Below are 15,522 nucleotides of genomic sequence, written 5' to 3'. Positions count from 1 at the left end.
TACCTGGTTGCCTGGTTGGAAGAAACTATATATATATATATATATATGTATATATATATATATATATATAGAAGAGATGACCTAGGCGCAAATAAGCCAGGAAAGAAACAAAGAGAAAAATATCATAGGGCAGTATGTCTGTTACTTTCAGAGTTAAGGTGGTAAGGTATACACTTACACTTAATCAGCCAAATAAAAGCCTTTAATCCACCACTGGGATTCAGGAACACTGCTGCTGGGATTTCTTTGCTGTTTGCATGGATCTCAGACTCTCCACGACTGCTGCTTGCTTCAGGGGTCACCTTTTCATCTGTAGCTGCGTGTCTCCTTAGCATGGGATATAGCTCACCAGGGAGGGGGGGGGGGGGGGGGGGGGAAGGGGAAGAGGGACAATGGAACAAAAATAGTATAAAACCTTTTATTGTAAAAACTATCTAAAAAATAACAAACAGTATCTCACTCACATGGTGTGAAATAATTTCAAGCAGTTGAGAGTTTGAATTGAGTCTCTCACACTCGTAGAGTAAGCTGTCCGGTCCACTGCACTGCTGCTAGCCTGGTTTACTTCCGCGTCACGTGCTCCGGCTCCAATTCTCGCGAGACTTCGACCTCCAATGACGTCACAGCGCTATCTCCACTCCGTTCTGCAGCGCGTCTCACTCTGCTCGGTTTGCAATGCCTGCAATGACTGCAGGGTCTGCCCTACGCGTTTCTCCTCTAGGGCTTCCTCAGGGGCATATAAAGGGGGGGGGGTGTTTATTAATCCATAACCCATGGAGCAACCATGTTTTACGGGTTAATAAACACCCACTTATTTTGTTCTTACTTTTGTCCGGTGCGGATATTTTGAACACTTCGGTTTTCTTTTTCTATATATAATAATGATAACTTTATTTATATAGTGCTTTTCTCCCAATGGGACTCAAAGCGCTTCACAGTTACAAAAAAGGAAAAAGAAGAACACATTTAAGGTTATAAACGAGACCAAACACAAGGAAAGGTACAATACAGGATGGGACGGTACTGTAGGTATTAAATGCTGGACAGGATGTGGATCATTAATTAAATGTCTGGGGGTAAACAGCTAGGTCTTGAGCCTGTTTTTATAGATTTCCAAAAAAAGGTTCTCTCGAAATGTACGAGGCAGACTGTAAGGCCCGGGCCATAGAGGTGTGGGGAGAGCGGAGGCGCGCTAACGCTGAGGCTCGCTTGCTTCAGTCAGCGCGATTGCACGGACTTGCAGGCGAGCCAGCGTGCGCGGGGGGAGCCGGGGGGAGGTGGTTGGAGGCGGGTCAGTGACGTCGCTGGGCCAATCACCCGCGACGCACTGACGTCAATGTCACGGCGCCGACGTCACGGCGCCGTGACGTTGACGCTGCTGTGCTGTGATTGGACGTTTTCAGCCGACAGCGCGCTGAAAAACAGCTTGGCGCTCGGCTGAAACCTCCAACTCTTCAGCACGCCTGCGGACGCTCGCGTGAGCCCGCTCTCAAGGCATCCTCATTGAGGATGCAGGGGCTCAGCGCGGAGCGTCCGCACGCCTCAGCACGGCTGGTCCGTCTATGGACGCAGCCTTACAAAGAGTGGGTGCAGCGTGGCTAAAAGCTCGGGCCCAAAGGAAGTCGAGGCGATTCTGAGAACTGTTAGGAGTCCTTCATCTGCAGACAAAGTGAGCGAATGGGAGTGTAGGGAACTAGAAGCTCTTTCAGATCGCTGGGACCCTGCTCATGTAGTGCATTGAATGTGAACAAGCCAACCTTGAATACATTTGCCATTGTACAGGGAGCCAGTGCGGAGAACAGGTGTCATGTGGCATGAACGGGTCTGGTTAGTTAACAAACTGGCCATGGATCTTTTTCTTGTAGACCCAGGTAGAGGGCATTGCAGTAGTCCAGGTGTAAGGACACAAAGGCATGGACAAGCGTAGTAGGATCAAGTGTTTAATCCTTGATATGTTCTTTAGGTGGAACAACGAAGATTTGATTATGGTTGTTTAAGGGTCAAGTCACAGTCAAGGACAACACCAAGATTCCGCACATGGACAGAGTTTAGCAGCTGGGAACTCTCAAGCTTAAGGTCAGTTTGTTGACCTAGCTACAGTCTTGTTGTCTTCTGACGGTGAGCATACACCATGAGCACTTCTGTCTTATCTGGATTCAACCTCAACCAACTGGAACTCATCAACTCTAGGAGCGCAGCTAAACATCTACTGACGACTGATAATGGGTCCTTAGTGCCTGGTGCAAAGGACAAGTAGAGTTGAGTGTCATCTGCATAGCAGTGATAACCCAGGCCATGCTGTCTGATTATGTCTGCAGCAAAAACAAGGAGTAGGGGGGTGGTCCCTGCTCAGCTATGTGTATAGTAATGTCTGATTATGTCACCTAGTGGCATGTACAATGTGAACAACATAGGAGATAGGATAGAACCATGTGGCACTCCACAGGACAGGGGCGTGGGTGCAGAGGAGTACACTCATGAAGAGAATCTCTGTGACCTGCCAGTGAGAGAGGATCTGAACCAGCTGAGAATTGTGCCGCCCAGTCCACAGAAAACCTTCAGGCGCTCCATTAAGATCCCATGGTCCACAGTATCCAATGCTGTAGAGAGGTCAAGGAGTACTAAGATCAAACAGTCACCTGTCTCTCGCCATCAGGAGATCATTTAGCAAATGAACCAGAGCTGTTTCAGTACTATGCCATCTTCTGAATCCTGACTGGAATGAGTCATACATTTCATGGCTTTATGGACGGCTTTCCAGTTGGGTTGCCACCACTTTCTCAATAACCTTCCCTAAGAAAGGTATTGTTAGTAGAGGTCTGATGACTGCTTCCCTCAGTGGTTCTGGAAAGATCCCTGTCTGCAAAGAGCACAGGACAAGTTTGGCAAACACTGGGCCTATTACATCAACATAGCCTAAGAGAAGGCGTGTTGGGACTGGGTCCAAATCACAGGTAGTGGGACGCAAGCCCTGGACTGTTTGCACAAGGTCTTCAACATTCAGATGGTCAAAGCTAGTCCATAAACCAGAGAACCTGCATTTTCATGCCTGGGACCCTGACACTTATTAGATAGCACAGTCGGGACCCCAGTCTGGATGGAGGTTAATTTATCAGAGAAAAGAGCAAAGTCATCACAACGGGACTGTGAAACGGCTTCACCAGACTGCAGACATGCTGGTTGGCAGAGCCTCTCCGCGGTGCAGAAAAACTGAGCTAGTCTGCTGTCCGCTGCCATGATCTCACGGGACAGGATCTTTGACTACTTACTAGTAATTGTGGACGGGTATTTCATGATGTGGTTAATCTGTTTCAGTTTGTCCTCAACCCTGCAAGACTTCCGCCAGCGCCATACAAGCCTGTGACCCTTCTCAATTCCCTAATAGAACTGTCCAACCAAGGAGTGTGATAGTGTGAGGCGAGGGGTCGTATCCGAACAGGAGTGATAGTACCCCAGGAACTCCCCGTTAAAATCGACTTAAAAAAATGTATTTATTGTGTCACCCGGGTAGTATTCTTGCCTGGTGCTGGCATCTTGGGAAACAGGAAGTCCCACCCCCATGAAGTTAGGGGAGCACAGATCAGCTCCGGGGGAAATTCAGGCTAATACAATATTGTTCGCTTTAATAGATAATGTGGAAGAACAATAATGAAAAAAAACACATAAAAGGGGGAGCAAGGGATAAGATATTTCTAATATTCTTATATATTATTATTGACTATCTAATCCCTTGCTCCCCCTTTTATGTATTTTTTCTATATGTACTAAGGGTCTTGGATAGTACATATAGAGGGGGTTGCAGCAGGCTGGGATCTACATTCTAGCCCTAATTCTCCCTTTTGTAAAGGGAGGGCAGCTACATTCATACTTACGGTAATATTGTGTTATTTTCTTTCCTTTCTGATTTAGTTCTTTCTGAGTTAGCCCTTTATACGAGTTAGCGCCCGAGTTCTTTTTGAAGAACAATAATGGCCGGATAAGAGAAAAATAAAGGATCAAGTCTCGTAGGTCAAAAACAAATAAAAAATGTTTTCATCATTTCTCAGTGTAATCGGCTGTATTACAAAAGATTCTGTAACTGTTTGACTTATTTGTATCTCGTGAAAAATAAACATGTTTCGCCTTTCTCCGGGAACACTAGAGTCCAGCGTATCCGCTCCTTCGGTCTACCTGTTTGACTGATCCCGGCTTCATAATTACTTTTACCAACACAAAACAGAGCAAAGAGAACTATTTATTTGTAGACTCGAAGGATGACAAAGAGTCTGATCACCAAAAGACTTTAGATAAAGGCAGTCAAAATCCTCCAAAGATTTTTGTTTAGAAATGTTAGGAAGTTGTCAATCAGCTACATCAACTCATGTAACATGTCACTGTCCTTAGGATACTTTTGTCCTAAGAGGGACTGACCCTTTCATTTGACACTCGAGATCCCCAGACACCCTTCCCTCGCTAGGGAGTTGTTCAGCTCCATCCAAATAAGCAAGGGACGCAGCTGCCTGAGGAGCCCAGCGAGGCGTGGGGATAAAACCGTCCCCACTTGGCACCTGTTTTGCTGCCGCACGGTACGGGGAATAACCGCTGACTTCCTGCAGATGTTGCAGGCTGCGAGCGACCAGCATTTCAGTTGCAATATAAAAAGTAGTGGTACCGTGCCCCTTCTCAGTAGCGGTACATTGCACGTGTAAATAAAAACTAGCAGTACTGTGGACTAGTTAATAAAAACAGTGGATTAGTAAAAAATTGTGGCACGGTACCTCTTACCATCACACTGACACACATATATATGAGAGAGAGAGAGAGAGAGAGAGAGAATGCAGCACACACTGAAAAAAAGCCTCCGCAGAGACAGGTGTGGTGCACGGTAAAGGGTAACTAGTTAAAGTATGTAAGGATCCCTAGAGATCCAATATACAGGCACCTTGTGCTGTGCCAGTTGGATCTCTAGGGATCCTCACATACACATATATATATATATATATACACAGTATATATATACACAGTATATGCAGCCCATGTACTACCATCACACTGACACTATATATAATATATATATATATATATATATATATATATATATATATATATATATATATATATACATGTAAATATATCAATATATCAGTACCGTGTTAGCCGAGCTTCAATAATCAAAAATAAATAGACGATACCGTTCTGTGGCTAACAAAATGCTTTTATTTGTGCGAGCTTTCGAGATACAGTGATCTCTTCTTCCGGCGGTGTTACAATGAATGAAGCAAGCAAAAGCTATACTATAAACAGTGTCTATTGGAATGTTATCTGTGTATATCCCTCCCCCCCCCCTGTGTAGATGCGATTTATGGCTAGAGGTGTTAAATGGTCCCTGAATGTTAGTGATGTAAGAGTGAGTGTGTGTGTATGTATGTAAATATAAATATAAAGATAAAAATCTTAGACAGGTCTGCAACCCTGCCTTTCACCATTATCGCACAGCATACAGTGCTACCACTGCAGCAAGGGATTCTGGGAAATGACATGCAAAGGAGCACACAGTGCCACCTTTTGCTCGAATCCATTTTGATTTGAGGGGTCCATGACAAAATGGATTTGAAGCAAAAGGTGGCACTGTGTGCTCATTTGCATGTCATTTCCCAGAATCCCTTGCAGATGAGCACACAGTAATATTTCCATTTGCTATATACAGTATATATATATATATATATAGCCCATGTACTCATCCGTAATCTTGTAAAATTGATGTACGGAAATCTCAAATTTACTAGCGCTTGTGAGCGTCTCACTAAATCTGTGTCAAAAATGGTTTTAGTCAAATATTTTGGCGCACAGAAATGGCGGCGCTGGACATACAGATGTTAATGGGATGTACTAAAAATATATATATTTCTGTGCACCAAAAAAAGGAGAAATTGCGTCAAAATCGTACTTGAACTCGGCGTAAGCCTCCAAAAGTCTGTTATTGGTGTTAGTGCAGAATTAGGTTGCTACTATGTATCACCCCAAAAATTTATTTCATGCAGCGAGAATGTTTCATTATATATATAGGTAACAAAATATATTATTTTCACAGTATGGCTATTATAAATAACGTAGCTCTAATTATTTATATTTACTAACACTCGTTTTATATATATATATATATATATATATATATATATATATATATATATATATATAACCATAATACTGAGTTAAGTTATGGTGAGTAAAAAAAGTGACAAAAACCCTCCACAGGAAAGCAAATATGCAAATATAACTGTATGCTCATCTGCATGTCTTAGGCAGGTCTGCAACCCCGCCTTTCCCCATTATCACCCAGCATACAGCACTTCCACTGCAGCAAGGGATTCTGGGAAATGACATGCAAATGAGCACACAGTGTCACTTTTTGCCTCAATAGCCATTTTTAACATGGTTCCCTATAGGCTTAAGCTTGCTGCATGGTCACAGCTTTGAGCACAGCCAGGGTTAAGGTGCATACCCAGAAAACCACCCACAGACAGCCGTTTCGACCTTGATGGGTCTCATCAGTGTGGGGTTGATTTTACTGGGAATGCAAGTAATACTCTCTTGCATACTCTCTTGCATTCCCAGTAAAATCAACCCCACACTGATGAGACCCATCAAGGTCGAAACAGCTGTCTGTGGGTGGTTTTCTGGGTATGCACCTTAACCCTGGCTGTGCTCAAAGCTGTGACCATGCAGCAAGCTTAAGCCTATAGGGAACCATGTTAAAAATGGTTATTGAGGCAAAAAGTGACACTGTGTGCTCATTTGCATGTCATTTCCCAGAATCCCTTGCTGCAGTGGAAGTGCTGTATGCTGGGTGATAATGGGGAAAGGCGGGGTTGCAGACCTGCCTAAGACATGCAGATGAGCATACAGTTATATTTGCATATATATATATATATATATATATATATATATATATATATATATATATAGACCATACGATACCGGTTGCAACACGACATCAAGGGACAGCACGCAGGTAAGTAAATCATACATTTTCTATATTTGATAGACTGTGTCTTCTATCAAATATAGAAAATGTATGATTTACTTACCTGCGTGCTGTCCCTTGATGTCGTGTTGCAACCGGTATCGTATGGTCTGTTATTGCTTTATGGGATAAGCACCAAAACTTATTTACTTGCAAATGGTGTGCCGGCTGTGCATTGGATTCTATATGGGTAATAATTATATTGGGTAAAAACAATGGGTAATAATTAGAGTATGGTACACTGCATGTTATTGTATGTTACTGAATCTTAGTTACAGTGTATGTTACTTTATGTTACAGTGTATGTTACACTGTATTACTGTATATTGTATGTATATGTTACTGTATGTTTGTACTTATAGCAATGATGATCCTTAATAACACATTAATAATGAAATTATTTTAATATTAAACTGTTTCCCCAGTAAGTCCTGAAAATATAAAAATAAATCCGGCACTTTTACTGGCAGCTTTGTAACGTATAAGCCATATACACGCAGCACATCACATCACAACTAGCAACTGGTTTCACAGCATAGCTGGTCGCCATTTTTAAATCCTGAGCAGAAATTGTTAAATTAGGGGAGAAGTTATTAGGAAGTTGCTATAGGAGCAGTTGGGGAAGGGAGCGCTACAGGTGCAGTTAGGGGAGGCGTTATAGGAGGAAGAGGAGTTATAGGGAGCAGTTAGGGGCGGTTATAGGGAGTGGCTATAGGAGCAGTTAGAGGAGGAGTTATTGGGAGCAGGTATAGGGAGCAGTTACCGGAGCAGTTATAGGGGCTGTTAGGGGAGGAGTTTAGGGAGTGGCTATAGGAGCAGTTAGGGGAGGTGTTTAGGGAGTGGCTATAGGAGCAGTTAGGGGAGGAGTTCAGGGAGTGGCTATAGGAGAAGTTAGGGGAGGAGTTTAGGGAGTGGCTATAGGAGCAGTTAGGGGAGGAGTTGAGGGAGTGGCTATAGGAGCAGTTAGGGGAGGAGTTGAGGGAGTGGCTATAAGAGCAGTTAGGGGAGGAGTTGAGGGAGTGGCTATAGGAGCAGTTAGGTGAGGAGTTGAGGGAGTGGCTATAGGAGCAGTTAGGGGAGGTGTTTAGGGAGTGGCTATAGGAGTAGTTAGGACAGGAGTTATAGGGAGCAGTTTTAGGGAATGTTAGAGAGGGGATACGTGATCTAATTAATAATGGTATTTAGTTATTTTTCTGCATTTGTTATTTGCCATTTGCCAGGTAGTAGCCAATGTGACCTCTCTGTGTGAAAATCAGCAATTCTGGCATTAAAGGGGTTAATAAACTAATTCCTTACATTCAAAACAGACTTTATTTTTTATGGGCCGCTTTTGATGTGCGGAGACGTCAAAGAGAAAAACAATCTCCAATACGCAGACTTGATTATGATTCATTGCTGCTATTACACTTTTAATCACGTTTATTATGTTGGGTATTTATGTCAGCAAGTATATAGCAACATGACAAAACATTAAATAAAATCTTAAGAGCATTTAAATGGTTTTTTTTTCTGTCACTGTTTTTTATCAATGTATTTCAGTCAATCAATTTATTGGTTGTTTTCAACTTTTTAGGTAAAACCGGTGAAATAACGATACATTTGTCAAAAAAATGGAATCATATTCGGATATTTGAAAGTAGAAAATGTTTTTAAAAACTCGATCTCATTAAAAAATCTGCAGCAAATCACATTGATTTTTGATCAATTCTTCACCGAAACACTAATCTGCATTAAAAATGATCCCTCTTGTCTTTGGTTTTCACATTCCCTCCCTCACTCTGTCCCAAAACCTTGATAAAAAAGGAAAATAAAAATAAATACAATTGAATGCATTTCAACTAAATATATATATTTTTTAAAAGCGCCATTATCCACCCCAAAAAGAGTCGTTCGGTGCAGCGATGTTATTATATATTTTATATATTATAAAACAATAAATAAATAACCTTGAAATAATACAAAAATGTTACAGCAAAAGCTTCAGCAGCTCTCACCCCATCCCTAATAATGAGTGTATGGGGTTTTCTTGTAGGGTTTCTAAAGAAAAAGCTATATGAACTCAATTCCCCTACAAAAAAACACAATAATAGGGCTGGCTGGTGGAAATAAGGGGATGTGTTAGTGGAAGAGCTCTGTGTTCTATTGCTCATGCCTGGTTCATACTCAAGTTTGCAGGGTATGGTGGTAACAAAGGCTGGGTATGATCTGAGTATTGTGAAGCATGTCCTGTAACCAGGTAAGTGAGTATGCATGTGTGTTACCCCCTGTGCAAGGTGCACCTCTGCCCCCCCAATTGTGATCAGCCCCAAGACCCTAAAACTTAAACAGTGTCCTACACCTCTCTGCAGCATGCTACAGTGTGTTAGTAGGGGGAGGGGGGACAGCTGATCTATCTATCTATCTATCTATCTATCTATCTATCTATCTATCTATCTATCCATATCAAATGATATACCCCTAACAATGCACTTTCTAAAGTTTTTAGTTTTTGCGTTCTCAGATTGATGAAATCGTTGGGATCTTTTATTCTTGTGTTGTTTTTTTTTTTTGGCTTAAATACAATAGATGTTGATCTGTGTTTAAAAGTAGTTAACTGTGAATAAAAGATTTAAAAAAAAAATTTTTTTGTACAATTGGACGAAAGTTAGAAAAGAAAAATGTTGTTTCCTTTTGCGAAAAGTGTTTTTTATTTAGTTATTTGGGGCTCGCAAAGTAGTTTGAGAAAAGCCAGAATAGCAGAAAAAAATAAATGTACCTAAAATGTCATTGTATATATTTTTGTTTGGTATATTACGGAATGTATTTGTGGAATATCCCTTTTATCTTTGGTTTCTTTTGGTTTTTAATAGAGGCAAGTGTTTGTGTGTGTGTGTAATGAATACCTGTGTGATCTATTCCCTGCTTTCATTGTAGTTAGAATGTGTCTCTGTGTGGTTCTTCATCCTTTCTACACCCCTGGGGATGGAGATATATTTGCTCCTAATGTCCAAAGATATATTAATTATTATATTCCCTGTATTGTGGTCAATTATAAAGTACGGCGTACTTGGTTGGCGTACGTAAATATTTTATATAGAGAATAAATTGATGGATATTCTGTCTTACTCTGGGGTCTAATTCCCCCACCCCCACCAAAATAACTTTTAAAAAAAATTCACGTGTCTTATGTACAGTCAGGTTTGGCAGAGGTGTTAAAATACTGAGTGCTTTCCTCTTGGGTATTTTGAAGTGGGACTGCACCTTTAATTTTGCTGTTAACACCTTCGGGGCCATGAAGGGGAGTGGGCTTCTATGTAATGGAGTGTGCAGGGGTCAGACAGTTATGGCTGGGACCCCACGCTGCTCAGTGGGACTGAACCTCTGGTGACTGCTAGTGTCAGCTGTATGCTAATGAGACACAGGGCATTGTCTGCTCATAAAGGGACAGTGCGTTCCCCTGGGCTGTAGGTGCAGTTCCAGTGATATCACAGACCCAACAAAGATGCAACGTAATAGCCTAACACTGGTTTCACCAGTTATATTTGGGGGGATGGGGGAAGGTCTGCAAAGCCAGGGGGATCTGGGTATAAAATATATACTGGGTATACATATATAATGTTCTTTCGTCATGCCAATAAAAAAGCTTTTTTGATTTATAATAGTCTATATTATTATATTGGGTATATTTTCTTAAATGTTTTTTTTTTGGGTGTTAAGAATCACTATCGTCTTTAGCTTCTGAGGTTACCATGGTAACTGTTAGACAGCGCTGGGCTCTGGGAAGAGCTGCAGTTTAACCTCCCGGACACTTCATATTTGAAACACATTTTGGAAAGCTAATAAATGTATTTATGAAATATTAACGTTAAAAATTGTAGAGAAGGCAATTTTTTTTTGATTCAAACGTTTTTATTGTTTTTTTGTGGTATCACATCAAGACTTTGAAACAGGAAGAATAATGTACATAGATTACATCCGAACTATCTTTTTTGGTAGAGAAGGCATTTTAAGTAGGAAATGTGGTTATGGTGCAGTGTTTAAATCTAGGCGATTGTCAGCTCTTTGCCCGAGCGGCTCCTGCTGGTATTATGCGGTGTGCATATGTGTTCTATATGATGGTACGGAGTATCTCCTTCCCAGCACTTAACCACAGCAAGAATTGCCTGCCTAATATAGCTTCCTTCTGCAAATATGAAAATGTATTGGGGATCCTGATATCTATCGTATTAGGGACCCTGATGTCTTTATTGTATTGGGGACCCCATTTCACAGCTTTTCCTTTGATAAACCCAATAGATGCTTCGTGATAAATAGCCCCACTGTTTGTAAGATCCGATTCCTCTCTCCTACCCCGGAACCTGTGTTAGATTATAGTGGACAAGCGATTTTCTCTGCCCCCGTTGCTTAACATCTGCATAATATTCGGCAATGAACGCAGCCTTAGTATGAGATGCATTTGTACAGCCGCCAGGGAGCAGGAATTATGGGTCCGTCTTGTCGGGCAGCTGGTCAAGGGAGGTCCTCTAGAGAAGGGGTTCTCAACTCCAGTCCTCAACCCCCCCCCGCCCCCCCACAACAGGTCAGGTTCTCAGGATATCCCTGCTTCAGCACCGGTGACTCAGTCTTCGACTGATCCTCTGAGCCACTTGTGCTGAAGCAGGGATATCCTGAGAACCTGACCTGTTGGGGGGGGAGGGGGCTTGGGCTGCAAACTTTTTTTTCTTTTCGCTCTGCTCTGCCCCCCACCCTGCTCCCGCGCCCCCGCCCCCTTTACCTTCTTGCCAGCATCGGCGTCATCATTTGACGTCCCAACGTCATTTGATGCCGCATTGTCATGGCGATGCGCCGGCGCAGAGCAGGTAACAGGGGGTTCCAGAGGCCTCGCGTGCTCTCCCCCCGGCATTTTATTTAAATGTTATGGGGAAGAACGCGGGGCCTCTAAGCGTCGGACTCCCCCCCCCCCCACCAGTTAGTCTAGAGGGTGTGGGAATAGAGCGCAATTGGAATTAAGGAAAGTATTCCTGCCGTCAAACTTCACGGCAAGTTCACCCCCGCAGATGCCAGTTAGGGAGAAATCCTTGTGAGCTGGCAAAGCGTCAACATCACGGAAACAGTTTCTCATTGTCTTCCGTCAACAACTGGAATGAGGAGGAAACATTTGGCTGGTTTTGGTTTCTTTGGAAATTGGGAAGAATTTTCTTTTTATCTGGGACTCTGACTGGAGGGAGGGGAGGCGGCATTTGTCAATCAAGGGATTACTCAACACCCTGTCGATAAGGGGGGGTTTTGCCCGTGCAAACTCCAGTTCTGCACACAGTGATATCACACAGAAGGGAGCAGCCAGAGGAAATCAAACATCTCTAAAGTCTCAGTTTACAAAGTGACTTTACATATGATTTAAAAATACTTGTAGATATCAGATTTGGGTAAAATAGGTGTCAATCACCCAGCTGTGACCCCTTAATCATGTCACTGCCATTAGTGCCCGTTGGCCCTAGGAGGGACTGACCCCTTAAACATGGCACAGCCGCTGGTTCAGTGAGGGCTTGAAACTAGAAATCTTGTGAATGAATGCAGGAGCGAGCGAAGTTTGCAGCCGATAACAATGTATATATTTTCGATGTAATATAAGAACAAATAGGGAGAGGTTATCCTGTGGAACAAATACGCTACAGCTTGTAAATGAGATGTGGGTTACAAATACAAAGGGGGTCATCTGTTTGCCTTTATACCATCATATTTTCACCACTGTAATAAACATACAATACGTTTGTAGGAGAAGTTCACACTGACTAAAAGCTTTCTTCCTGCCCTCTCCGACACGGTATGGTTTTATTTTTTATTATCTGACGCTCCCATTAATGAGATATAGGCACTTGAATTATTAGGTGGTCGGGAGGCTAAAATGGAGCCTGATGCAGTCTAAAGGTTACCACGGACGCTAGAGATTAACAAAGGAGCGGGGTGTGCTGCTAACATTCTGCGGGTAATTAAATAAAGTCAGAAGCGGCCGTGTGGGTAGTTCTTTTCAGCTGAATACCCCCATTGATATCTGTTCTCTCTCTCGCGCTCGTTCTCTCCCTCTTCCCCTCGCGCTCGCTCTCTCCCTCTTCCCCTCGCGCTCGCTCTCTCCCTCTTCCCCTCCCTCTCTCCCTCTTCCCCTCGCTCTCTCCCTCTTCCCCTCGCGCTCGCTCTCTCCCTCTTCCCCTCGCGCTCGCTCTCTCCCTCTTCCCCTCGCGCTCGTTCTCTCCCTCTTCCCCTCGCGCTCGTTCTCTCCCTCTTCCCCTCGCGCTCGCTCTCTTCCCCTCGCTGTCTTTCTCTGTCTGTCTCTGTGTCCCTCCGTTAAAGTTAACGTGGCGACTTAAAATTCCTTTCGTTTGGTCATACGTAAACTTTGCGTATTTCACATCCAGACACTGAAATAGAGGACGGGCATAACACCGCAGTTAGGTCGGATTTATATTACATAGAGTTATTTACTTATACTCTCTTCCTCCAGTCAAGCTAAAGCCCTACGTCGGGGTCTGGATCGGAGTAACATTAAAGCCCGTAATATAGTGTGCACGGGGCTGTGGTTAGCCAGCCGTTCTATACTAGGGCTATCTTTTGCACGTCACACACTATTAACGTGTGTGTGTGTGTGTGTTTACACCAAGGGCAGATATAGTACTCACAATCACATCAACCCTAACCAAATGAATCTCGTTCCCCGGAAATAGGCGACCTCTGAAGAAGACCCAGGACATGGCACAACCGTAAATGGTTACACAATTATTCAATGCACCGATGGAGAGAGGATAAAGATAGGCAAATGGAAAAATGCTGGCACTGCCCGTGTCTGCACCCGGCTTATTTATATGTATTTGCTGCACTGGGATTGGGCATTTACTAAATGGGGCAAAAGCCAGCACATGAATAATTAATGGGACGTTCGTCATGGCCACGCCTACCCGTGCGCGGCATAGCCACGCCCACCTGTCGCTCACAGCACAGACCTGTACACACACAGTGTGCTGCACGAGCATGCGCGCGCACGCCAACTATAAAACAAGCCTAAGACATACTTAACGTCACATTATTATAAGATAGCACAATATTATGCCTCAATTACGTGACAATAAGCCTATGCTAATGAGATGCAGCTGGGACGTTGCTTTTGCATATAATTAGCTCTGTGGGTACACGTTAACCTCGGGGGAACAATGTCTGATCCTTCTGGGTCCAAGTCACACCTTTACTTTAACCAGCAAAACCTTTTTGTCTTGGTCTGTCATCGACATTCCCCCAATTACCTCTTCAGTAGAGACGGGCTCGGTCCCAATTATCAGGACGGGTCAAACTCCGTCTCCACCAGTTTGAAATATTAATTCATTGGAATGTTAACGGAGCGTCACCCCTCCCCGCCCCCCCCCCCCCCCGCTTTCATTTTGCTTCTCTGAAAGGGTTAAAATGAATAATAATGGCCTGCCTTTCCCATATACAATGGAGAACAGCCTTGGCTGTAATTAGAGCCAGCATGTTAACGACTGTCTGTGGAACCCCCTGCGTGGTACCTGTACCCCCCATTTCTGTGCCGCAGCGTTCGACTGAGCAGTGACACGGAGCCTGGGACATCGTGCCAAGCAGGGCTGACCCTACGGGGTTTCCGCGGGACAGCATTAGTCTCGCCCACTTTTATTAATATTCTGCATGGCTTCTGTACAAGGGTGAGTGCTACAGGCCTTCACGGAGCAGGATTTCCTGCCTCCAGAGAGCTTGCAATCATGTACCTGCTTATGGCATCAGTTATTTTGCTACATACAGTGTAGATAGCGCTGCGTACAGGCTTCGGCAGGCCCAGCGAATCCCTACCCTGAAGAGCTTACAATTTAATGGGGATGCACAGAGCGATATAGTGACCTACTTAAAGAGAATTGGGTTCGAACTGGGTTTACCCACTTCAAAGGTAGCGTGTGTGTGTGTGTGTGTCTCACACACCAGTGGAAATTTTTTCCCTAACGCTAATCTCAAATTGTTCCCAGGGAGGGGTGTGGTTGGACAGGCAAACTTTCTACTGGGCAGAGAGAGGGTGTAGTGAGGGGGTGGGGCTGAGCATAGAGATATGTGGAGTAGAGAGGAGACAGGTTGGGAAGAGACAAGTGGGCTATGTATGTATATCTTTATATAGCACCCACAGTGTACTGAGCCCTTTACAAAGGAGACAAAATCAGGCAATGGGAAAGGAAAACTCTGCCCCAGAGAGCTTACAATCTAAAAGAGGTGTGTGGCTGTACATATACATGGGTGTATATATATATCTCCTCTGTTAATTTAATGTAACCATGTATCTGTCATCATAACCTTGTGCCCAGGACATACTTGATAACGAGAGGTAACTCTCCATGTTTTACTTCCTGGTAAAACCATTTTTGTAAATAAATAAATATACAAATATATGTGTGTTTGTGTGTGTGATGGATGGGAAACTTCAGCCTAAATGCCAAGATAATTTCGAAGCTTCAGACAAATCGAAGCATGGCGAGATGCATGCTGGGTATTTC

At 43.4% G+C, this 15,522-nt stretch overlaps 1 protein-coding gene across 2 annotated transcripts in view; it reads left to right on the top strand.

Moving 5' to 3' along the window:
- Positions 1-9,132: 9,132 nt before the first annotated feature.
- TFDP2 (transcription factor Dp-2) overlaps positions 9,133-15,522 on the top strand; it is a 55,245-nt gene continuing 48,855 nt past the window's right edge. The window contains exon 1 of one of the 2 annotated variants that reach the window (XM_075570229.1): positions 9,133-9,239. The gene's annotated coding sequence lies outside the window, so the exon portion shown is untranslated. The remainder of the gene's footprint in view (positions 9,240-15,522) is intronic. The other variant, XM_075570226.1, reaches the window with a different exon arrangement.

This window comes from Ascaphus truei, chromosome 14 (assembly GCF_040206685.1).
Source record: "Ascaphus truei isolate aAscTru1 chromosome 14, aAscTru1.hap1, whole genome shotgun sequence".
In the NCBI taxonomy this organism is placed as follows: domain Eukaryota; kingdom Metazoa; phylum Chordata; class Amphibia; order Anura; family Ascaphidae; genus Ascaphus; species Ascaphus truei.
This window is presented reverse-complemented; position numbering and strand designations above follow the sequence as displayed.